This window comes from Ochotona princeps, chromosome 3 (genome assembly GCF_030435755.1).
Source record: "Ochotona princeps isolate mOchPri1 chromosome 3, mOchPri1.hap1, whole genome shotgun sequence".
Taxonomy (NCBI): domain Eukaryota; kingdom Metazoa; phylum Chordata; class Mammalia; order Lagomorpha; family Ochotonidae; genus Ochotona; species Ochotona princeps.
Genome location: NC_080834.1, coordinates 101,873,414 through 101,899,321, shown reverse-complemented (window position 1 = coordinate 101,899,321; position 25,908 = coordinate 101,873,414). Strand labels below are relative to the sequence as shown.

Below are 25,908 nucleotides of genomic sequence, written 5' to 3'. Positions count from 1 at the left end.
CCATTCTATCCATCCTTCCTCCGCTCCTTGCTTTTGAGAGACAAACAGAAACAGAGGGTTCCTATCTGCTCCTTCACTTCCTAATTGCAGTGACCAAGATGAAGCTGAGAATCACAAACACAATCCAAGACTTCCACATGGGTGGCAAGAGACCAGTTGTACAAGCCATCACTCTTGCTTCCCAAGTTCTACACTAGTGAGAAGCTAGTGTCAAGAGCTGAAGTCAGGAATTGAATCTAGTTCCTGTGATGTGGGATACAGGCATCATAACAGCGAGGATAAACGCTTGTTACAATTTTTAGTTTTATAAGCCATTATCTTGCTGTATATACTGAACTTTTTCAAAAAACATTATTTGTTTATTTGGGAGGAACATACACACACACACACACACACAGAGTGAACAGAGTTCCCATTCACTGGTTCCCTACCCAAATGGTCACACTGGCCTGGGCTGAGAAGCTGGGAGATCAATTTGGGTCTCCTATCTAGGTAGCATAAATCCAATTACTTGAGCTATCACCACTGCCTTCCAGGGTGTGCATTAGCCAGAGCCTAGAGTTATGTCCCAGTAAAGGTTTGAGCCCAGGTACTCTGATATGGGATTTGGGTGTCTTAATTCTTAGGTCAACTGTCTGCCCCTAATATATTTTTTATTTCAGAGACTTTATGATATTTTTGAAGATGTATTCCTATGTATTTGATACTGATTTTAAAACTTTATTTTTATTGGAAAAGCAGATTTACAGAGAGAGGGAGACACAAGAGAGAAAGATATTCCATCTATTGGTTCACTGCCCAAATGGCCACAATGGCTAGAGTTGAGAGGATCCGAAACCAGGAACCAGGAGTCAGAAACTTCCTCCTGGTCTCCCATGTGGGTGCAGAGTACCAATGCTTTGGAGCATCCTCCACTGCTTTCCCAGGCCACAAACAGGAAGCTGAATGGGAAGTGGAGCAGCTGAGACATGAACCAGTACCTGTATGCAATCCCAGTAGATATGAGCAAGGATTTAGTCACTGAGCCATTGTGCCAGGCCCTTATATTTATTATATGTATATTTTTAAAGATTATTTTTATTAGAAAGTCAGATTTACAGAGAAGAGCAGAGACAGAAAGCAAGATCTTCTGTCCGTTGATTCACTCCCCACGTGGCCACAACGGCCAGAGCTGAGCTGAGCTGAAGCCAAGGGCCAGGAGCTTCTTCTTCCAGGTTTCCCACATGGGTGCAGGGTCCCAAGGCTTTGGACCATCCTCCACTGCTTTCCCAGGCTACAAGAAGGGAGTTGGAAGGGAAGTGGGGCCACCAGGACATGAACTGGTACCCATATGGGATCCTGGCGTCTGCAACGTGAGGACTTTAGCCACTAGACTACCGTGCCTGGCCTTGTATTTGATATTTTAAATAGTGATATTTTCACTTTTAATTTTTCTAACTTCAGATTAATTACGAGTTTTATACTGAATGTAACTTGCCCCCTTGCTTATCTCTAAGCAAAATACAAGATCAATAGATATACAGGTAAACATGGATGTAGTACGGGAACTGTGTAATAGAGACTATCATACAGAGATGAGAAGATACAATGCAGTATGTATCCCTACTTCCAAATCAAAGAAGGCCTGCCAATTAAACTGTTAAATTTATTTTGAAAATAGGATGTGGGACCTGCCATTCTCCATACCTACAACATCACTGTTATGACTGCTTTCTGAAGGACTACATTATTGTAATAAAATAAGGGAAATTATTTGGGAAAACCCCAGAGCCTTTGAACTGTATCATGAAATAAATAAGTTAATTTTTAAAACTTTAAAAGTACCATGAAAAAAAAACAAATAAAATTAAAGTCCATAGATCACTTTTTGATGATCTTTACATAGTTGATTAGGGCTCAAAGGGTCAAGGGCTACAGGAAAGTGGATAAGACCATTGTCTCCACATTCTAAGTCCATAGTTTTTAATATACAGAAGAATGGCATGTGTGAACAATGACAATTTTACTTTCTGAATTCTAAACTTTCATTTGTTTCAAAAGTAAAAATACTTATATGATCCTATACTATAAAATGAACATATCATCTATTTTAATCTCAAAAAAAATATTTGAAAGAGTTATACATACACACATACACAGAGACAAAGATATCTTCCATTTGCTGGGTGTACTCCCCAGATGGTCACAATGGCTGGGCTGGGCCAAGACAAAGCCAGGAGCCAGGAGCCAGGAGCTTCACCAAGGTCTCCCACGTAGGTCATAGGGATCAAGGACTTACACAACCATCTGTTACTTTCCTGGGTCATTAGCAGGGAGCTGTGTTGAAAGTGGAGCAGCAGGAATGTGAACCGGTACCCATATTGGATTCTGGTGTCATAGGTGCTAGCTTTACCCACTATGCCACAGTCATGCATTTCATTTAATCTTGAACTCAACATCATACTTAATAGATAAAAAAAAAATGAGGCTGTGTAATCTGCCTGATCAATATGGCACTGTAATCAACAGGTTTTCAATTCAAACCCAGGCAATCTTACTCAGTACCTGTGACCACCAGCTCATAAATTTGGAACACTCAGAGGCAAAAGAACAAAATAATGTTAACAAGGTAATGAAAAAAAATTTTTTTTCATTCAGGACAAAGAATATAAGCAGTTCAAAGAAAAAACAACATTTTTTTTAACATAAAATCCTCAACTTCTCTAATAATAAGACAAATACAAGTTAAAACTATGCTCAAATGGTGCCACCATTACAGGAAAAAAGTACATCAATTTTCCCCCAAAATTAAAAGTAGAATTACCAAGTGATCCAGCAATGCGACTTAGGAGTATATACCCAAAAGACTTGAAAGCAGGATCTCAAAGAGCTATCCATACAAATCCTCTTCTTAGAAACACTGTTCATCATAGGCAAGAGATGGAATCAACCCAAAATACATCCATGGAAGAATGGGTAGATGAAGCGTGACTTATACATACAATGGAATAATAACCACCTAAAAGGAAATCCTGTCATAATGCTGTGACTTGGAGGAGCAAGGACAGTCACAAAAAGACAAACCCTGACTGAATCTACTTATCAGAGGCACAAAAGAAAGCAAATTTATAGAAACAGAAAGTGGAAAACTAGTAGCCTGGGCTGGGGAAGTGCAAAGTAGAGGTTATTACTTCAGTTTTGTAAAACAGGGAAGTTCTAGAAATCTGTTGTGCAGCAATGCAAATACACTTAATACTAAACTTAAATAGGGTCAAGACGGCAAATTTGATGCTAATAGGCTTTTAAGCATATTCAAACATACAAATTATTTTTAAAATGCTAACAAAAGGAAGGCACTGTGGTGCAGTGAATAAAGGCACCACTTGGAATACCCATATAGAATATGCCCATGTAGAATATGGGTTTGCCTGGGATGGAGTCCTACCTCCACTTTCAATTCAGGTTCCTGCTAAGTGCACCCTGGGAGGCAGCACAGGATGGTTCAAGTGCTTGGGTCCCTACCACGGACATGGGAGACTTGGATTGAATTCTTGGCTCCCAGCTTTGGCCTATACCACCCTTAGCAGTTGCAAGCATTTGGAGAGTGAACCAGTGGTTGGAAAATTCTCTCTCTCTGTCACTCTGCCTCTCGAGTAAATAAAAACAAAAAAAGTAACAAATTTTATTATAAATTTCAAAATACAAAAATCATGTTGATATCATTTTTAAGAATTATTCATAGGGGCCCGGTGGCGTGGCCTAGCAGCTAAAGTCCTCGCCTTGAATGCCCTGGGATCCCATATGGGCGCCGGTTCTAATCCCGGCAGCTCCACTTCCCATCCAGCTCCCTGCTTGTGGCCTGGGGAAGCAGTCGAGGAAGGCCCAAAGCTTTGGGACCCTGCACCCGCGTGGGAGACCCAGAAGAGGTTCCAGGTTTCCGGCATCGGATTGGCGCGCACCGGCCCGTTGCGGCTCACTTGGGGAGTGAATCATCGGACGGAAGATCTTCCTCTCTGTCTCTCCTCCTCTCTGTATATCCGGCTTTCCAATAAAAATAAATAAATCTTTAAAAAAAAAAAAGAATTATTCATAGGCCCAGTACGGTAACCTAGTGGCTAACATCCTTGCCTTGCATGCACCAGGTTCCTATATGGGTGCCAGTTTGTATTCCAGATCCTCCGCTTCCCATCCAGCTCCCTGCTTGTGGCCTGGGAAAGCAGTAGAGGACAGCCTAGAGCCTTGAGACCCTGCACCCGCGTGGGAGTTCTAGAAGAGGCTCCTGGCTCCTGGCTTCAGATTGGCTCAGCTCCAGCTATTGCAGTCACTTGGGGAGTGAACCATATGACAGAAGATCTTTCTCTATATATATCTGACTTTCCAATAAAAATAAATTTAAAAATCATTTAAAAAAAAAGCAAAATAATCTATATAGCTGGAGGAACTGAGTGAGAAGAACAAGGGTGGGCAACAACGTAGAACCAATGCTCACAAACGAGAACTGTGGGCTTCTATAAGCAGGAGCATGCTTCAGATGTTACAGCAGCTACCGAGGCTTTAAAAAAAAAAAAAACCTTAAGTGACTTGGCTAAGATTCTCTCAGTACAGATCCATAGGGTCTTCCAGGTTGTTAAAAGACTGAAGTGTTTCAAATGTGGTCAGGAAATAGATGCCTCCTTGTCAACTGTGTCACCTACCATGTTGTCTTCTTTCCCAGGACTCCCAACCCCATGCCTCTTCCCTGCTCCTACTCTGGGAACTAACAGCTAAGTAACCTGGCCCAGCAGAGGCCACTGACATGGAGCAGTTAGTTAACTCCTGACCAGGCTGGCTGAGACTCTGCATTCTAAAGGGTCAATAAAGGTTTTCTTTGTTACAGTCCTGAAGCCTGTTTAGGACAGTGTGGCCTGGCTGGGCTTGCATCCCACCTATAGTGCTGTGGTCTGGACTGCCCTAGCAGCAGGCTGGCTGCTGTCTCTTAAGGTTGGAAATAAAGATAGAGGAAAGGGGAAGCCCAGTGAACTTCTACATAAACAACCTGTCTCCTCAGCGCCCCAGCTGACTGGAAGGCTCCTGGAGAAGAGCCAGCCTGCAGAACGTTTACATAATATGTTAATCAAATTATCTTTTACTTTTCTATTCAAAACTATAAAATTGTCAAGTCCCAAGAGGTTTTTAAAAATACACTGCAGTGAAGGGAAAACAGAAAAATAACCACCTTTCCAACAACAAATACAACTTTAACATTCTCAGAGCTATACTCAGTATTGTCAATATGTTTGTAACAACGTGTAGTTCCTAGAATCCTAATCTCGACAGAGCTAGAACAGCTGATCTCCAGCAACTCTCATTTCATATATGAAATTTACGTTATACATAACCCTGAAGATTTCATTTGGAAAATCATTACAGATATCAAAAATGCTTTAAAAAAATTTCCCAAAACTTGCATGAAATATCTCAGGCTGTTTGGCACTTTCATCAACTTAAAAACAAAAATAAAAACAAAAACCACCTTTTCCTCTTTGTGTATACAGTCCATTCTTAAACCAAGAATGCCAACACTTTGTGACAACATACTAAATTCTACTTTGTTCTCATTCATTTCATTTCCTTGAACATCAAAACCTCCAGTTTAATCACCTGAGATCACCCAATATTTGCTAGCATGAATTTAGCATGAACCTAAACGAAAGCAGAAAAGCAACAAGCAACTGGAAAGAATCTGGGGAGAAATCTGAGCCCTCCTTAGAAACAATCTCTTGTCACCAGATACAAATTCAGTCACTTTCACTTTTTTACTGTAAACACTTTCTCTTCAGTAAGACAAGATGTTAAAAATCATTTTGTTCAAGTAGGACAGGTTTTTAGCAAAACACTTGCTAAAAACACAAAAACCTTCTGGCTTTCCTTTCGAATAAAAAACTGCTTGTGAAATGCTGAGCCTAGAACACAAGATTCAGAGTCAGGTAGGAATGTGATTTCATCTTAGATGGCAATGAGTCTTACAATCTTTTCTTATACGAAAATACTATAATAGTTTTGTAAAAAGAAACTACTTACAATGAAGGCGAACTCGTGACAGCACGGAACTACTAGCAGCTGTCTGTTTCCTCACAGACTAAACTTTGTTCCCTTCCTGGCTGTTTCTGGATCAGGTTCACCCTGATACACATTTACAGTGGCCTCGGAAGCTGCCACCAACAGAACAAGGTGGGAGGGTTTGTTAATTTAACTCGTGTTTGATAACTGCTTATCAGCAACTTCTCAAAGGTCAATTTAAATGTGTTTAAAGAGACAAATGTAAGGAAGATTATAGGGAAAGCCAGAAAAACCTGATAATCTCTTAGGGCTGGGCTTTGGTTTTAGAGTGGATTTTATTCCCATATGTAAGATTTCGTCTGTTATAAGTTTCCCTTCCTCCCCCGAATTTCCATATTGTACAGAAAGTTGTTTCTTCACCATAGTCCCCCATCACCTCCATTCTCCCCAACTCTTTATTTGGCAAGAAAAATTAACCCCAAGCTCCCAATAAACTCAGTGCTTTCTGACACACAGAAGATCTGCTACTCTAATATAAAGCAAGAATTTGTGTCCCAAATTCCATTTTTCCACAAGACAGCGTTATGCTGACTTACGCCCCTCCACATCTCCAAGCTTTCCCTTCTGAACTCCTGAATTAATGTAATATATGCCATCAGCCTTTGAAGCAACAAGCATTTATCATGTACTTCCTGCTCTGATCACTTTTTAAATGTAATCTCATTCCGTACATTTTGGGATCATCTTATTCTTCTTCGTCTGATTCTGTATATCCAGTGTGACTCCTTGCTGTCCTGTTGATCCTCTGCAGTAAGCACTACGCTGGACAGAATGATGCCCACTCTCCCCTTCCCTCTTCCCCCTTCCCAAAGATGTCCACATCCCCATCCCTTGAGCCAGTGAGTACGAAGCCTTACATGACAGAAGGATGTGGATGCAGTTCTGGGAACCTTGGGATACAGAGATTATTACCTGGATGGATTCGTCTAATCACACAAATCTTTCAAACTTGGTGAACATCTGCAGTTGTAGTCAGTGAGATACAACAAGAAGACTTGACCAGTCCTTGTGACTTTGAAGATGGAGGAAGGAAACTACAATTGGAGTGAGAGAAGTAGTCTCTGAAGCCGCAAGGGCAAGGAAACGGTTTTCTTCTAGCTTCAAGAAAGAACAGGCCTTATGACACCTTGGTTTTGGCCTAGTAAGGCCCACTGTGGACTTCAGATTACAGGATTATGGTAGAATCTATCTGTGTTGTTTTAAGCCACAAAGTTTGTGGCAATATTTGTAGCACCAATACAGAAGTATTACAGTTAGTTTAGTTTCAAAATGTCCCCTTTAAACTATCATACCCATGACTGGACAGAACATTCCAAAGTGAGATCTAATGACAAAAACAAATAAGTGTGTGGCTATTTGGGTGCATTATACTATTGGTGGACTCCTTATCACATGATCTACATCACACCAGGCATTTGACTTCACCCTCATTCTTTTTCTTCCTGTGTTGAAATCAAATAAATGCCCATTTCTGAACTGTGCATCCTAGTTCTGTCCTTTTATTTTAATTAATTAATTATTTTATTTTCATTGGACAGTCAGATAGACAGAGAGGAAGATCTTCCATCCGATGATTTACTCCCCGAGTGGCAACAACAGCCGGAGCTGAGCTGATCTGAAGCCAGGAGCCAGGAGCCTCTTCTAGGTCTCCCACATGGGTGCAGGGTCCTAAGGCTCTGGGCCGTCTCGACTGCTTTCCCAGGCCATAACCAGGGAGCTGGATGAGAAGCAGGGCTGCCGGGATTAGAACCAGTGCTCATATGGGATTCCAGCCTGGTCAAGGCGAGGACTTTAGCCACTTGGCTACCATGCCAGGCCCCCTAGTTCTATCTCGTAGTAGTTGGCTATCTCGTGCCAGTTACTTAACCACTCTGAGCCTCACCTGCCTCATCTGTATAGCAAACTGTTTTTTGCTTTGTTTTGTTTTCAATTGTTTTTGTCCCTAGTCTTTTTCTTTTTTTGGTGTTTTTAAAATTAGTATTATTTCCCATGCAATGGTTTTGTAGGTAGAGGGATTCCTTCCTCTACCTTTCCTTCTTCCCTCCTTTATCATCTCCCACATTTCCCCCATATTAATACAATAGCTTAGCCCTTCAGCAAAAGAAACAAGTCCAACATTCTGCTATTTAAGGGTACCATGGCATTCCAGGTGTAGGCAACAGTAGAAAATCTAGTATCATATTGTCAAGGTATAGTTAACAGTTTCATTGGGAGAGATGCATGTTGCAATATATCTTCACTTCCCAGGATGTGTATACCAAATGTTACAGCTACCTCTTAGGGTTCTGAAGTGACATATGCAAACACTCAGACCTGTACCTGGAACACAGTAGGTGTCCAATAAATGTCCACTGTTAGTGTGAGATAGGAGTTTTCAGGGATCCAAGGAAGAGACCAAGATGCATGTCTGGTTTGATGTGGAACAAAGAAGCTGCAGGGCAAAAGTGACCTGGAGAACATGAACCACTTTGCCATTTGAGATGCCCACATATCATATGGGAGTGGCTGTATGTGAATCTTGGCTCTGCTTCTTATGTGGCTTCCTGCTAATGCTCGCTCTGGAAAGCAGCAGGTGATGTCCCCAGTATCTGGGCTCTGCCATGTATGGCCTACACAGTGTTGGACTTTAGCCTTGAGCTTGGCCTATTCCTGGCCATTGTGGGCATTTGCAAGGGCGGGGGGGAATAGTGGATGGAAAACCTCATTTTCTTTCTCCACTTCAAACAAATAAAACTGACAAATTAAACATGAAAATTCCTGGAGATCTGGTAGGGCTTGGATGTTCTAGGATATGTGGAAAGGGCTTCAGCTGATACTAGCTATACTTTACAGGGCTGGCAGTCCCACTGTACTTTGCAGTCACGACACAAACACCTGTTTCAGTAACAAACCAACATGACAAAACCTCTCTTTTCCCCGACACCTGAACTGATGTAGCTGAGGGAATGTGGAAAATAAACAGGCTAGGAAAGTTCAGGAGTGAAAAGGGTAGTGACAGATGAGGATAACCTAGGGAGACACAATATTTAGGATGCATGGAGGAACAGGAACATTTTGAGCTGAGAGAGAAATGAGAACCAAGTATGAATTGCATGGAAGGAACAGTGTTTCAGGCAGAGGAACAGCCAACATAAAGGCTCAGAGGCAAGAATGTGTTTGTGTTTCTAAGAATCAACAGGAAGAAGGCCAGCAGCGCTGAAGCATTGGGACTGAAGATCAAACTTGTGGTCCAAAAGGCAGGCAGGGGAAGTACTGGATGTTAGGCACCAACATGCCAGGGGAGGGTTTTAGCAGCCCAAGGACAGAATATGATTGACAAAGGAACACGTGAACTTGGCAGCAGATGGGTCTAGGCACAAAGCAGAGATTATAGTTTCACAATCCCCTTTACAACAACCTGGTCCTCCTTGTCCCCTGAGCATAGAACACAGCCTGCCTCCCTACCCAAACCAAGCAGGCACTCCTGAGATGACCCTGAGTTAAGGTAGCAGCCTCTTTGAAGACAAAGAGGAGCAAGGGATGCAAAACCATTCAATAAAGGCTAAAGTAATGTCTAAATGAACCCACAGCATGGAAGTCAAAATTCTCTTACAACAAAGTACTTCCAATTGAAAGGCTTTTGGGAGGTCGGATTCCATTTATAATCATGTTTCTCTAACAGGGGCAGTGAAGCCACAGAATAGAGCTTTGTGTTACATCAGCTTTATTTGGGAGAAAATGTATTGAAATATATAGAATATACAATGTATGTGAACTTTTGAGACAAAGAAGTGAGACTTCAACACATGAAAGTCACATTTCTATTTCTAGGTCCACAAATCCACTTTCCACCCCATAAACTTAAGATGCATTTATAAAATGACCAGCTATGTTGAAATGTTTGCTGGATATTAAAAATCTGGATGTCTATAATTTAAAAAATAACAAGCTATAGCCTCATATTGCAAATAATAACATTTCATATTCAAAGAAGAAAAATGAATAAAATATTGCACTTGCTATATTTACTCTTTTTCCTATTGTGTCCTGTTTATGTAGTCATCTATTATTTATTCGATATGTCTATAGTTCAATATGTCTATAGCTACACAATTAGACAGAAGTCAATATCAACTATGTCCAGATGATTAATCAAGGCTCTTCAATAGTGATGAATATATACTGAGTCCCATCTGGTATTACATACACAAAAACACAAATGTGTGTGTGTGCATGTATGGAGTCCTCAAAAAATTTCTTGGAAAATGGAATTAAAATATAAGTTTATTTTGGTGCAAACAATGTTGAAATTGATTCATAATACATTATTCTATGATACAGGTTACCAGTCTCTGGAATTCCTTTTGCCCCTCCCCAAAACCCTTCCCTCTGATTTCCTCTACATTATTACAATAGTACAGTCTTTCATAAACAGCCCTAAGTCCATCATTCTGCTATTTAAGTGTATCCTGACATTTTAGGCATGGACAATGGCAGAGTTCAGCATCCTATTGTTAAGAAATATTTAACAGTTTAATTAGGAGTATAGATTTTTTTTATTGGATATGTAGATTTACAGAGAGGAGACAAAAAGATTTTTCCATGCACTGGTTCAATCCCCAAGTAGTTGCAATGGCCGAAACTGAGCTGAGCTGAAACCAGGATCCAGGAGCTTCTTCTGGGTTTTCCACATGGGTATATGGTCCAAAGGCCTTGGGCCATCCTCCACTGCCTTCCCAGGCCACAAGCAGGGAGTTTGATGGGAAGTGGAGCAGCCGGGACATGAATCGGTGCCCATATGTGACAACAGCGTGTGCAAGGCAAGGATTTTAGCTATTGAGCCATCATGCTGGGCTCCACAGTCTTTACATCACATGTATTTTCCATGAACTTTCTAAAGATCATTTGTGTCTGTGTGCATGTGTGTCTGTGTCCATGCATGTAGCTGCAATGTATTACATGTAAATGTGGTTTGTCCATCCCTAAGCATACATATAAAAATACACATATTCAAATATACACAGAATGCAGGTGTTAATAAATAAACTGGTGATTTTGTATCCAAGTGTAATTTATGGCATCAATAAATAAAGGCTAACTGCCTGGTTTAGTAGACTAATACCATGTATATATGTTGAAATATTGTACTGCAACCCATAAAAATGTTCAAATGTTACATGTTAAAATGTTAAAAATCATTAGATAATAAAATGACAAGATATTTTAAAAATTATTTCAAGTCTCATGAATTGGTAGTTACTTGTAAAATCAGTTGTGGAGGTGGAAATTAGGCACAATGGTAAGACACTGCCTGGGCCTCCTGCATCCCTTGTTGGAATGCCTAAATTCAAGTCCCTCCTCTGCTTCTGAAACAGCTTCTTGCTAATGCATGCCACAGTAGGCAGAAAGTGATGGCTCAAGTCCTTGGGTCCCCACTAACCAACTGGGAGACTTAAATTGAGTTCCTGGTTCTAGGCCTCTGGCTTCAGCCTGGCCCACTACCCAGTTCTTAAAGGCATCTGAGGACTGAATTAATACTTGGAGGATGCCTGTGCATCTTTCTGTTTGCTTTCAAATAAAGCAAAAAAAAAAATCTTTTTGAAACTCAGTAGTAATTCATGAAGCATATTTCAATCACAGCACAATTAATAGCAACATAAAATTAACAGCAACATAAATCTAAATGGTCTAAAAATAATTCAAACACACACAAAAACAACTGAAACTCTGACTTAGGTGTAGACATGGTATAAGAATACAGACAAGGGCCCGGCGGCATGGCCTAGCGGCCTAAGTCCTCGCCTTGAAAGCCCCGGGATCCCATATGGGCGCCGGTTCTAATCCCGGCAGCTCCACTTCCTATCCAGCTCCCTGCTTGTAGCCTAGGAAAGCACTCGAGGACGGCCCAAAGCTTTGGGACCCTGCACCCACGTGGGAGACCCAGAAGAGGTTCCTGGTTCCTGGCATCGGATTGGCGCGCACCGGCCCGTTGCGGCTCACTTGGGGAGTGAATCATCGGATGGAAGATCTTCCTCTTTGTCTCTCCTCCTCTCTGTATATCCGGCTTTCCAATAACAATAAAATCTTTCAAAAAAAAAAAAAGAATACAATTGGAAATGCAGGTTTTATTTGCAATTCTCTGTTAAGTAAACTAAAATACTACTTAAATTTTGGATCTCCATATATAGCAGGCTAGGCATGAGCTTGCAAGCTGTGTTCTCTGCTATTTTCCATCTAATTTTAAGTAACCTCAGCCTAAAGCTGTAAGGCAGTATTTCTCCTAGGTAACTCCTTGGTCTTAACTCTTGTGTGAGAAAACAGTAACAGTACAAATAATATATAAGAGCTTATTAAAGGTATCATAGGAATACTATGTCAGGCATTTTCTAAAACTGTCCAGCTTGATATCATTTGAAAGGAGAACGTAAGATTATCATTTATCACCTTAGTGTAATTTTGACAGATTTACTGATTAAATCAACTATAAAGATAGCATAAATGAATCATGTTTTTGGGAACACAAAATCTGAATGGATATCATCCTAGAGTACAGCAATCTTCATAATCACAAGACTAGTGGCATTCCCAATGATCCCCTTTTACTTGTAAGATGCATTTGGAGAATGTGAATGGATACAGGTACTTTGGAGGATACTTAAATGGGATAAAACAACTATGACATTTGATACTAACCATAAGGGCTGAAGAAGCATGTAGCTACAACCAGCAATTCAACCCCCAGGATTGCATGCACCTGAACATGTCTTACCAACCAGTGTACCAACATACCTCAGTATGCAGTGGACATATTCAAGTATGGAACTTGGCTCTGCAGTCAAGTGGAAGCCCCTAAGACGATTCTTTCAACTCAATTGTGTTACATAAATATGACCTAACAATTTTGGGATGCCAACAAAAGTTGGGAAGCACCGATAGAGATATTTTTGTATATATGTAAAAAAAACCCCACACTTACATAAACAATGGTTATAACAACTAAAAGCTAGAACAGCCCAAAATGTCTATCAATCAGTTAATTCACTGACAAATTTCCAGAATACTCATCTAATGCCATATTACACAATAGTGAAAACATATGAGTCATAGCTATGTCATGGGGTGCAGCCAGTGATAGCCAGCACTCATTGACAGTGGGCAAATGAAAATTGGCTATGTCCCCTACCCTCTGTCCTGAAGGTGGGTCCTAATAGCAATGGAATTCCATCCTCAACCACTTTCCCCACATCCTAATTTAGCCAGGATATTGGATGCAGACAAATCCAATTAGTCTAGGTGTTTTTAGCTACAAGCCCAGTTCCTGTTCCTGCACATCCCAACCAACACTAATCAACTCCTTAGCCCACAACACTTAGATATTCGCTTCTGCCCACCTGTGACTCATCTATCAACTGAGAGGGGACGGTATTTCATTGTTGTGTAACCACTCCCCTCAAAAACCCCTTTAAAAAGCCCATGAAGCGGGGGCTCTCTCTCTCTTTCTGGTCAGGTACTTCCATTACTCTGGCATCGTTACTCTTGGCTGACCCAGGACAGGTAATCCCCTGAGCATGGTCCCTGTGTACTGCTTAGATTGGACAATGGATATAATAATGTTTCTGGTTTGTGTACTATCAGGAGTTCCAGGAGAGGTGAAGCCTAGCAGCAGTGGAATGTGGGCAGAGAAGTCAGGAAAAGGTGAATGTCTGCAGCTTTGTAAGTGTGTCCGGGTTCTTTGTGAGTGTGTCCAGGTTATTCATTGCATGTCTCTTAGGATAACTTATATTGTTGGGGAAGCTGGGACATAGGTCTTCAGCTTAAAGGATGGACTTAGGGTAATGACCATTTGTTCCTCTTTGGATTATATTTGGTTGGATTATAATTGGTTGGATTGCCAAATGGATTGTGATTTGCTATTTTTAGTATACTCTATTATCACCAAACTTGGTTAATAAAGACTCCTTAATAAACCAGACATGTCTCGCTCGCGCCCCGCAACAGCTATACGCATTGACATGGGCAAATGCAGACTTAATATTGAGTTTTCTGAAAGTATCAGAAAAAGACATAAAAGAATATTTCAAAAAGCACAATGAAAAAAATGGAATGAAAAGTTTCTTAAGGCAAAAAATCTTTATATATGTTCATATGCAAGGTCTTCAAAAAGTTCATGGAAATATGTATTATGAAAAAAAACCATGCATGGATTTCAAAACTTTTTTGCAAAGTAAGTTTAACCCTTTATTCCATTTTTTCCAAAAGCACTTTTAAGAATCCTCTTATGATTCCATTTTTATAAAAAGTTCAAATGCATACAGAAGTAATCAATACACCATTTAAGAATACACAAGTATGCTCTACAACCAAGAAAAGCAACAGAATCAAAGACACAAAACTCAGACCTTGGCTACCTTTGAGAGAGCAAGGGAAGTAAGGAATCAAAGAACAGGCACAGGAGATACTACTGCTTTCTTAAATGGAGCTATAAGTACATAGCTACTTCTATACAGCTACTCCACAAGTCTCCCAGACACTGTGTAAGTATTTTGTATCTTTATTCAATATGTAATGGGCATCTTTTTTGTAAAGACTTGGACTTTGATAGCAAACATGCCTGCCATCCCTGCAGCACCATGAGGTTCACTGAACAACAGGGGCAGAAAGAAAATTTGCAGAACCTTTAACAGCCTTCCAGACTCAAGATACCACTCCAACCACAATAATTTGAAAGCTACCAAAATTACCACAAATAAAACTCGATTAAAAATGCTATCATTTTTAAGGCACCCTAAGTACAAATGTTGACATTAAATGAACTACAGATTTAAAAATTTGGGGACTGAGTAAAAGGCCAGCCAATGGATGAGTAGCTGATCTTGCTGTTTTCTCAACAGTCAACATTTCATTGTGTATTTAGACTACACAAAAGACATTTACAAAATAACAATACTTCAATTCATCTTGTATGTCCCGCAATGTGGGCTTAGTCAAATGCCTATCTGTTTGTCAAAGTCATTTAAGGGCAGGTTCATAAAGCTTGAAGAGTAAAAACCTGGTATGTTTTAACTCATAGAACCACCAAGGAAAACATGCAAAAAATTTTTGTGAAGAATTTGTGCTTTTACTCTGTTTCCAGTATTTTAGTTTATTTTTTATTTACTTCTTAAAAAAAAGATTTATTTAGTCTTGTTGGAAAGGCAGATTTGCAGAGATAAGTAGAGACAAACAGAAAGAACTTCCATCCATTGGTTCACTTCCCAAGTGGTAGAAACAGTTGGACCTGAGCTGATCCTAAGCCAGGAGCCAAGAGCTTCTTCTAGGTCTCTCACATGTGTGCAGGGTCCCAAGGTTTTGGGCCATCCTCCACTGGCTTCTCAGGCCACAGGCAGGGAGCTGGATGGGAAGTGGAGCAGGCATATGGACTGGCATCCATATGGTATTCTGGCGTGTGCAAGGCAATGATTCAGCCACTGAGTCATCATGCTGGTCCCTGTCTCCAGTATTTTAGGACTAGATAGTACCAAGTCAGTTAGCTAAGCTCTGAATATTTTGCCATTCCAGAAGAGATACAATAAACCACAAAATTAGAAACATTTCAAATTCATTACATTTGTTACTTTTGTTTTGAAATTTTAAAAATCTGTGCTTTTCTCTCCCTTAAACATTAAAAAATAGTCACTTAAAAGTAGAGGGGTTAATGTTTACACAGAAGTAGTTTTTCCGCTTTGTTTTTCTGTCTTTCAGGTTGTGATGGGTGAGTGACCTTGTTGGAATTCCCGTCAGTTCTGGATTGTCTCCCTGAAACTTTCAAATAGAAACTACTTTCACATGATCCATTAGAATGTTAATGCCAAGCAGTATCTGTCCCCGCACCTTGAACCTGAATGCTGGATCTCAGATGAATCAGTAAATATTACACAAAATTAAAGGCTCTTTTCCTTAGGCCATGGAAGAAAATGACAAATTTAAATATCTTTGAAATTATATACTTTTAGGGTCACTTATGCACAGAAAAACCTTCATATTTTTACCCAATACAAGAAATTACCCTTCATACAGACTCAGGCTGTCAAAGACCGGCTCATTTCAAGTTTTCCAACCGTGAATATATTACATGGAAGCAGGACTCTAAGTATATAAAGTGTTTTAGTATAGCTACTTTAAAACTTCAATTATAAAGCAGTTACTGCTTTTGCTTTATTTCAGAACTTCTAAGGTATTTATTTTTAGTGAGTGCAGTTATTTCATACTTACTGTGAGAAGGTTTACAGGACACCTGTGCTTCCTAGATTGAGTTGGTTATGAAACAACCCTAAGACACTGAAAATCAACAGAGAGGCATAAGCACCAGTGAGGACAACTTCGAGTAGAAACAAAACATTTCCCTGATCTAGCCACACCTCTAGTTTCACTCTCGGTACCTCCCCCCTTCTTCTCAGAAGGTGAAAGTACAAGGTTGGCCCTGGCATTTGAACAGCCTGAGCTATGGTACTCTGAAAAGCTGTTTTCAGGGTAGGTCACAATGTTGTAATTTGGTGAGATGAGGGGTACACAAGCAGGAGTGAGAGGGAACACCAAGAAAATAAGGTAGAGAGAGAGAGAGAGAGAGAGAGAAAGAGAGAGCGCACTGAAATTCCCCGGGGAATATCTTAGTGGATGATTTCGTAACAGTGGCAGAAATCTCAATATCACACATTACAAAGAAAAAAAATCTTAAACCATTAGCAAAACATCACTGTAACTACAGGACTGAATTAAAGGCCTACTCACTGTCCTTCCTGCCTATCTTCACAATGTCTTCTCCCCACCCCTCCCCTCCTCTCTTTTCCTTTTATTTTTTGGATTTATTTATTTGAAAGGCTTAGTGACAGACATGGAATGAGAAACAGAGAGGGATCTTCCATCCACTGGTTCACTCCCCAGATGGTCTCAATAGTCAGGTCCAAGTCAGGCTAAAGACAAGAGCCCAGAACTCTATCTGGGTCTCCTATGTGAGTGGCAGGGACCCAAGCACTTGGTCTTTCCAGGCACATTAGCAGGGAGCTGAGTGAGAAGCAGTGCTCCAATATAGGATGCCAGCATTGTAAGCAATAGCTTAACCCACCATGCCACAGCACTAGTCCCTCACGATCACTGTTTCTTGTCACATCTGTCTTTCAGTAAGAATAAAGTAAATTAATAAATGAAATACTAATTCCACATAAAATTACAATCCTGAATTTTTAATAAAGGTAAAATAAAATTATTAGGGCAGGGAAAAATACAAAATCAAATTTCTTTTTCCTAAGGACTTCTTTCATTGCTACCTCTTTACTCACATCCGGTCGGCAAAAACAAAAGGTGTTGATGACATTATTTCAGAAATATTAACAAGATACTTAACACAAAAAATTTAGAATTATTTTCCAAATCTTTATTCCCCAAAATACTTTCAGCACAAATGCATCAATTTGGAATAATAGTATTTTAGCATTTATATTTACTGAGTGGATACTGAACAAAACTGATAATCAAGACTTATTTACTCTGTTTTAGAGTTTACAAGTCGCTGTTATAGACTATCAAAAAGCTAACACACACACACACACACACACACACACACAACATAAATTTGGGTACTTCAAAAGGTTTGTGGAAAAATGGAATTGAGGTGGCCAGTGGGGTGGCTCACAGGCTGATCTTCACCTGCAAGTGCCAGCATCTTATGAATGCAAGTTCGTGTTCTGACTGCTCCACTTCCCATTCAGCTCCCTGCTTGTAGCCTAGCAAAGCAGCAGAGGATGGCCCAAGACCTTGGGACCCTGCACCTGTGTGGGAGACCTGGAAGGGGTTCCTGGGTCCTGGCTTCAGATCAGCTCAGCTCCAGCTTGAGGTAATGTGGGGAGTGGACCAGCGGGTGGAAGATCTTCGTTTCTCCTTTTCTTCATAATTCTGATCTGCATTTCCAGTAAATATAAGTTAATCTTTTTTTTAATTGGCTGATGCTAGTTATTTTACATTACATAATTGCTACTTAATACCCAACATGGTCTAGAGACAACACTACAACAGAGGGAATGAGTAGTCATGCCTGGAAATGGGCGTGCCTGTTCTTCTGTCAGGTAAACTCAAAGTCCACAGATAGATCATCTAGTCCACAGTTGAGCTGTTGTTGTCCTGTTGCTGTGGTTACCTTCTGTGTCCCTTCCACCAGCAGTGAAAAGCTGCCATCCTGTGTTCACTGTGGAACCTGGGGTGATCCAGGAGTTTTACTCAGTATTCTTGCTCCATCCTTAGCTTTTCTGCAGTCACTGTTTGTCTATGCCATGGAAAGGATTCTCTCTAGCTCCTTGCCCTTCCCACAGCAGTAGACTGTTATTGTGGTACATACACATCTTGATTTTCTTGCTGCAGCCTCAATGTTAGGTAAGCCCTGTGCACCTATACCTTTGGTATAAGTCTTTCTATGCTCCCAATCCAACCTCTTGGTAGTAAAACTCAGTCTTATATCCATCTTTGGGAGCACACTGAGAAAAGCTGCTAGCACCCCAGGGACCACATAGCTACTGCTGGGAGTTTCTTGTGCATCCCCCAAAGTAGAGAGGTCTTACTTCTGTCCTACCACCCATAAGCAGGGAATCTGTGCTTGGAATCTGAAGACAGAAATGATTCTTTTCTCTTTGCCAGTAACTTAAGAATTTTGCTTTAAATAAGAAAATGGTTGGTAAAGTGGGTACAGTTTTATTAATTACGTATCAGTAAATGGTGACTTCCTCCAACCTCCTGTCTTGTTGTTAATCTTTTCTAATAGCAGTAATCGAGGCTGTTGTAGGTTCAATTGTGTCTCCCCAAAAGATACATTCAAACCGTTAACTCCTAATACCTGCAAATGGGACCTTTTTTGAAAACAGGCTTTACGCAGATGTAACTAGGGCTAGCCCTAAATCAGCAGGACTTTTATCCTTACAAAAGAAAAATATGACTCAACAGGAAGTCCCAGACCTCACTCCCCCAAAGAAATACTGACTTAACAACAATATATGGTCCAAAAGTCCTAATAAGAATTCCAGATATCAGTTATAATACCTTATGTAAGTACAAAGGCAGGAACAGTCCCATTGAGGTGGGTAAGAAAATCATTGAACATCGGGCCCAGCGGCGTGGCCTAGCGGCCTAAGTCCTCGCCTTGAATGCCCCGGGATCCCATATGGGCACCGGTTCTAATCCCAGCAGCTCCACTTCCATCCAGCTCCCTGCTTGTGGCCTGGGAAAGCAGTCGAGGACGGCCCAAAGCTTTGGGACCCTGCACCCGCGTGGGAGACCCAGAAGAGGTTCCTGGTTCCCGGCTTCGGATCGGCCCGTTGCGGCTCACTTGGGGAGTGAATCATCGGACGGAAGATCTTCCTCTCTGTCTCTCCTCCTCTCTGTATATCTGACTTTGTAATAAAATAAATAAATCTTTAAAAAAAAAAAAGAAAATCATTGAACATCACCCATAACAGCCCTTCCTCCAAGGCAGCCCAATTCTGTACAACGCCACAAGTAAATACCTAACTTAAAGAACATTCAAAGTTTCAGCTTTTTGGTCTGCCCAAGGGACTGGCTTTGAACCTACCTGGCTTGGATTGCTGATGGCATCAGCACATTCTGGATATGCAGGGATGGCCAGGAACACGGAGAACCTGGCAGCTGGCAGAGAACCTGAAGCAGCACAGACAGAAGCTGGCAGAGTTTGATCTGACTGGGAGAAAATGCTCTAATCGTAGCTTATCCCTTAGGAAGGAAATAAAAAAGTAGGAAGTATCTTCAGCATCCCAGCTTTTAAAGGGACTGCCAGGGAGACTGGTTTCTGATTGGAGTGTTGACAAAGCCATCCACCTTTGGATGCCCTGGAGATGCTGAGAACACAACTGAGCTTACCAGCCTATTCGAGCACCATAAGCTGGGGTTGAGCTGATTTGAAGTAAGTAGCTAGGAGTCCCTGCTGCGTCTCCCAGGTGATTATTGGGTCCCAAGACTTCAGGCCATCCTCTGCTGCTTTCCCAGGCCATAAATAGAGAGCTGGATGGGAAGCGTAGCCGCCAGGACATGAACTTGTATCCAAATGGGATGCCAGTGCTAGCAGGCAGAGGATTAGCCAATTGAGCCATCACACCAGCCCCAGGCTGGGTACCTTATACAGAAAGCTTTGTAAGTTCAGGAGCATGGTGCCAGCATCTGCTTCTCTCTGGTGGGAGCCTTCTGGCTACAACACAACATGGCAGACAGGAGATATCATGTGGTGAAGGAAGCTAAAGGAACTCAGGGGACAGACTCATTTTTTAAATAACAGCTTGCTTTCTCAGAAACTAACTTGTGTCTAATGAGAAGTATGTTGATTTCCTCTGAGACAGATGTTCCCAGTGGCCTAACTACCTCCCAGAGGTTCTACCACCTCTCAACATTGCTATACTGGGAACAAAAGCTTCCAACATAAGAACCTTTGGGGGTATACCCTCAGCAGTATAACATATAATATTCATATAGTTGAGAAAATAAAGCAATTCCATACATGATTAATTCATTCAACAAATGTTTAGTTAGTATCTTCTATGAACCAAGGCCTGTTCTAAGGAATAGGGTTCCAGCAAAGAACAAAGTAAACATGTAACAAAATAAAACTAACTACTCTCTCCTGTAGCTTACATTCTCTTGCTAGAAATAAAAAAGACAAATAAGCAAAACATACAGAATGTAATAGTGAGAAGTGCTAGGAAGAAAAGAGAAAGCAAGAAAAGAGAATAAGAAGTGTAGGTATACAGACAGCAGGAGAGGAGGCACTCAGGGATGTGGCCAATGACGACCTGAGAGAGTGACATCGGAGTCAAGAGCAGAAACAAGTGAAAGGGGCATGAAAAAGAACTACATACTAAGCACAGGAAACAATACCAACAAAGTCTTGTGGGAGCAGTGGGAAAGCCACTGTGACTACAGCAAATACAGTAGCAGACCAAATCAAAGTGATACAGGATTTTTATTAATAAGAGAAGCTATTGGAGAGTTTTTAGTGAAGTGATTTGCTGTGATTTTGAAATCCATGCACTTCTTGAAGCTCCTTCTATGTGTATACTTCTTCTTTGAAAATCTATTACAGCTAGCCTCTGACAAGACTATTCCAAGGCTCATTAATATATGTAAACAAAAAAGAGTTTTGCTACACATAAATTTGGAAAATGTTCTATAAATTTCCCCCAAAGTGCAACATTTACCAAACACACATTTTTACAGAACCATTGTTTTACAGAATCTCTTCGTTGTGTCAGGTATGTGGAGTAACACAGCGTGGACAACACTGAGTTAAAAGCCTGGACGCTGGATAGGGAAAACCGTGTAACCAAACATGGTGGGGAATATTTTCTTTCTGCCACTTTAACACTTTTACTGAAAATAAGATCTTTTTGGAACTAACTCATGTAGCTAGAGGATATGCTGACCTTTGCATTATTTTTATACTGATGATTCTGTTCCCAGGTCTTTTCTAGTTGCTGATCAAATGCTAAAATGAAGAGATGTTTGATTTCTACAAAACTGAACACAATGTTCCCTGCAGGGAAAATAAAATTGCCTCAACGGAATAAATATATACTGTAAGATCAATGAACAGTTTAAGTTAGAATGTTTACTTGCAGATTAAAAACAATATAACACTATCACTCAATCAGCCATTTGGGGAGTGAACCAGCACAATGAAGCTCTCTCTCTCCCTCCCTCCTACTGTCTATAATTCAGTCTTCCAAATAAGTAAAATACATTTTTAAAAAAAAAAAACAACCCTGCTCTCTCTTTATGTGAATGGTCCATTCTAATGGCTCTGTGTTCTTATGGTATCTCCTCAAATCCCTTGTTGAATACATGAAACATAAATAATTTTTTATGAAAGTCTAATAAAGTCAACTGCTGGTTTAGTTCTATTTCAACCCTGAAAAATATGACAGAATATTTTCTTGAAAAAGTATTTGGGGTAGGAGTCTTGTAGAATAGTGAATTAAACAGGATGCCTGCATGTCATATTAGTGTCCCTAGTCAGTTCTACCTCTGCTCCCAACCCAGCTTTCTGCTCAGGCACATCCTGGGAGGCAGCAGATGATGGATCAAGCATGTGGACCCTGCCACCCACAGGGGAGACCCAGAGGGATTCCGGGCTTCTGGCTTTCGCCTGGCCCAACCCTGGCTGCTAGAGCATCTGGGGAATGAACAAGCAGATAGGACTCTCTCTCTCTGATTCTCCCTTCTAAGTGTGTGTGTGTGTGTGTGTGTGTGTGTGTATAAAATTTGCTGCTTTTCTTTCAAATACAAATCAGAGATTTTAAAAAAGGTGAAAAGAGGCAAAAATGAAAAGGTTAAATGAAAGCTACCACATTTTGCTAGTGGAACATCATTTAATTAAATATGCTTATCTGTTGCCTCAAAGTACTAGCTTTGTTGTGTGAAAGTACAGCAAAGTTGAATAAGAGGCCTGTAGTCATATTCCCTGCTTTATCTTTGGCCTACAGGTATTACCACAATTCTAGACTCATTTTTTTTTAAAGATTTTATTATTATTGGAAAGCCGGATATACAGAGAGGAGGAGAGACAGAGAGGAAGATCTTCCGTCCGATGATTCACGCCCCAAGTGAGCTGCAACGGGCCAGTGCGTGCCAATCCAATGCTGGGAACCTGGAACCTCTTCCGGGTCTCCCACGCGGGTGCAGGGTCCCAAAGCTTTGGGCCGCCCTCGACTGCTTTCCCAGGCCACAAGCAGGGAGCTGGACGGGAAGTGGAGCTGCCGGGATTAGAACTGGCGCCCATATGGGATCCCGGGGCATTCAAGGCGAGGACTTTAGCCACTAGGCCATGCCGCCGGGCCCAATTTTAGACTCATTTTTAAATGTTTAAAAAGAGAAAATGAAATTAGGAAAGCATACCAACCTGTTCTGGGTTGTGAGAGAGCATGCACACATACATACACACACACACACACACACACACACACACACACCACACAGAGTAATCTCTGATCCTGGATATAAATTTGTGAAAGATCTCAAGCTTAACACACCTACTCAATGCTCAAGCCTCCTCTTCATTTCAGTTGTGAACTATGTAAGAGCCTATTTTTAAACTGCCAACAACCTGCCTGGAAAGGAAGGAAGGACCCTCAGACTACCTCATGATCAGAGCAAGAGAAATGAGGGTAATTTGATGTGCTGGTATCTTTGATAGCTGACTTCCAAAAATGATCCAATTACAAAGTTCAAATCAACCTTGAAAATGCCCTGGACACATGATCAGAGGCTGGCAGCAACAACTTCATTTTTCAGATGCAGCTGAGCCTCGATAATGAGCAGACTAGGAACATTCACACCATTAGAAGGGTTACTAATATAGAGAACAAGTCTTGTCTTATAACTGAATAGGTTTCTTGAGTTCCCAAGACTCAAATGTCTAATCCATGCCGTGTGACTGAGTTCATTATTCCAGTTCAATCGTCATTCTTTTTTTTAAGATTTTATTTTTATTAGAAAGTCAGATTTACCACTGGCTCACTCCCCAAACAACTGCAATGGCCAAAGCTGAGTCAATCTGAAGCCAGAAGCTTCTTCTGGGTCTCCCATGCAGGCGAGGGTGCCAAGGCTTTGGAACATCCCCAACTGCTTTCACAGGCCACAAGCAGGGAGCTGGAAGGGAAGTGGAGCAGCCAGAATATGAACCAGCACCCATATGGGATCCCAACGAGTGCAGGCAATATGAGGACTTCAGCCACTAGGCTACCATGCTGGGCCCTTAATCATCATTTCTAAGCAAGCTAAAGTTTTACCTAAGTTACATTTATAATCTACCTTTAGTCCTATTCAGGACTTCATGTATAGTACCTTAACTTTAATATTACCAGTATATTGCTTTGCTCTTTTTATGTCTTTGTACCATAAGAATTTTTGCAAACCATTTCAAAACAATTTTTAGAACAAGACAGGATATAAATCCAATTAACTCAACTTTAAAAAATTACTTTAAGGGGGTTTGCATTATGGCACAGCAAATTAAATTCATCCTATATCAAAGCACTAATCCGAGTCCTGGCTCTCCACTTCCAATCTAGTCTCTTGCTGATGCGCCTGGGAAGGCAGCAGCAGATGGTCCAAGTGCTCTGGCCCCCTGTCACCCTAGGCTGTTATGGCCATTAAGGGAATTAACCAGACAATGAACAGTGCCTCTCTTGTTTTTCAAATAAATAAATAAATAAATAAATAAATAAGCAAATATTTTAAAAATAAATCCTCATTTTGAAATAGTAAATCCTCATAATTTGGGTAATAAGTTAGTTGTCCCAAACATACAGCTCTGTGAGTACAGCTTAATTCACTCATTCATATTTAAGAGTTTTTTTTGTTGTTATTATTTGGCACCTGTTTTGGTACGGGGAAACCACATGTCAGTCACAGACAGACCCAACAGACAGGCTAAGCAGAGAAGGAAAATAGGAATGCCATGTAGACTGCTACAATTTTTTAAAATTTATTTTTGTGTGCTTTTAAGGCAGGGCAGAGTGACAAGGAAAGGAGGGAGAGAAAAGCTAGGGAGACACAATGAGATCTTCTACCCACTAGTTCACTCCACAAACAGCTGCGACAGATGGAGCTGGGCCACGTTGAAGCCAGGAACCCAGAATTTCATCTGGGTGTCCCAGAGAGGTGACAGAATCTGCTGTCTTCCAAGCATTTCATCAGGAAACTGGACTGGAAGTAGAAGTGGGGCTTAATCTCAGAAGTCCAGTATGAGCAGCAGTTGGCTGGTTTTGCCACAACATTCACTCTCAGGTTAGTTTTAAATAAGACAGAGAGGACCTCACTGACAAGTTGGCATATCACACTCTGAAGAAGGAATTAAACCACATAAATATTTCACATATTTATGGGCAAATACTCTGGGCACAGAGAATATTAAGTAGAAAAGTCCTGAGGAAGAAATCTTTGATTTCAGAACAGCCAAGAGCCTTGGTGGCGGAGGCAGTCTTTTAGCAGGTGATAAAGAGGCAAGGGGGAGGCAGAGGCACACAAGAGCACTACAAGGTCTGGGGTATATCTCTTGGAGTTGGTAAAAAGACTGGAGGGTTTCTGAACAGAGGAAGTTGAACAGCTTGGAAGAATTTTCAGCATTAAAATATCTAAGTGAAGAGTGGTACCTTTGGGAAGAATGAGCTGACAAATATTTGGTGAATCCCTACTGTCTGTTAGGGATTTTCCTTAAGCACTGGACATAAAGTAATAAATAAAACAGACTACTATTTGCTCTCTGAAGGTGTAGTCTTGCAGGTAAGATTACCAGCAAATGATTAGACAATTGCAAACATGCTGTATTTGAAAAAAACTGGATGATTTGTGAGAGTGATAGAACAGGGAGGTGTAATCTAGTATGAGATATGTAAAAGGATTCTTTGAAGAAATAACATTTAACATGAGCGTGTGATTCCTAGAAGTAGGAGTAACAGGGATGAAAGGCAGGACGGAGTTCTGCAAGAGCCCTGAAGAAGAAAAAAAAAAAAAAACCACTTTTAGGAACTAGGCAATCACTGTGGCTAGGGCTTGGTAGGCAAAGATGACTAAAGATTCAGGTTGAATTCTATCAACAATCAGATATTAAGAGTTTAGATCAGGACACTGAAAAGGTTGGTGGTGCCTTTTTTTTTTTAATCACTCTAAAAGCAATGAGATTATAAGAAGGAACAAAAAAGAAAAGCCAAAAGCTCCCGCAGAAGTGCAGGCAAAGGTGACACTAATAAATAAAGGTGGATGGGGCATACGAGGACAGAAAGAGATGGACAGCTTGAAAGATATTTAGAAGGGACAATAGAATAG

At 40.8% G+C, this 25,908-nt stretch overlaps 1 protein-coding gene across 2 annotated transcripts in view; it reads right to left on the bottom strand.

Annotated features, from left to right (window-relative positions):
• The window catches only part of MAP3K13 (mitogen-activated protein kinase kinase kinase 13), a 175,096-nt gene that overhangs the window by 139,080 nt on the left and 10,108 nt on the right, over window positions 1–25,908 (bottom strand). Inside the window, exon 1 of one of the 2 annotated variants that reach the window (XM_058662179.1) lies at window positions 6,040–6,162. The exons of the other annotated variant lie outside the window; for it this stretch is intronic. The gene's annotated coding sequence lies outside the window, so the exon portion shown is untranslated. Of the gene's footprint in view, window positions 1–6,039; window positions 6,163–25,908 lie in introns of those variants that run through there. 2 annotated transcript variants of the gene reach the window in all.